Here is a 601-nt window from a genome sequence, read left to right as displayed (position 1 = left end):
TGACCCCTAAACAGAGATCCAACATGTTGGTTGTGGTTAACACAGTGACAACTAAACAGAGATCCAGCATGTTGGTTGTGATTAACACACTGACCCCTAAACAGAGATACAACATGTTGGTTGTGGTTAACACAGTGACAACTAAACAGAGATTCAACATGTTGGTTGTGGTTAACACAGTGACAACTAAACAGAGATCCAACATGTTGGTTGTGGTTAACACAGTGACAACTAAACAGAGATCCAACATGTTGGTTGTGGTTAACACAGTAACAACTAAACAGAGATCCAACATGTTGGTTGTGGTTAACACAGTAACAACTAAACAGAGATCCAACATGTTGGTTGTGGTTAACACAGTAACAACTAAACAGAGATCCAACATGTTGGTTGTTGTTAACACAGTGACAACTAAACAGAGATCCAACATGTTGGTTGTTGTTAACACAGTGACAACTAAACAGAGATCCAGCATGTTGGTTGTGGTTAACACAGTGACAACTAAACAGAGATCCAACATGTTGGTTGTGGTTAAAACAGATCCACAATAATTCTTGAATGTCAATTGTTCTCATTTATTAATTATCTCTAATAAAACATT

Source organism: Oncorhynchus clarkii, chromosome 12 (assembly GCF_045791955.1).
Source record: "Oncorhynchus clarkii lewisi isolate Uvic-CL-2024 chromosome 12, UVic_Ocla_1.0, whole genome shotgun sequence".
Classification (NCBI taxonomy): Eukaryota; Metazoa; Chordata; class Actinopteri; order Salmoniformes; family Salmonidae; genus Oncorhynchus; species Oncorhynchus clarkii.
Note: the sequence above shows the minus strand (reverse complement) of the source record.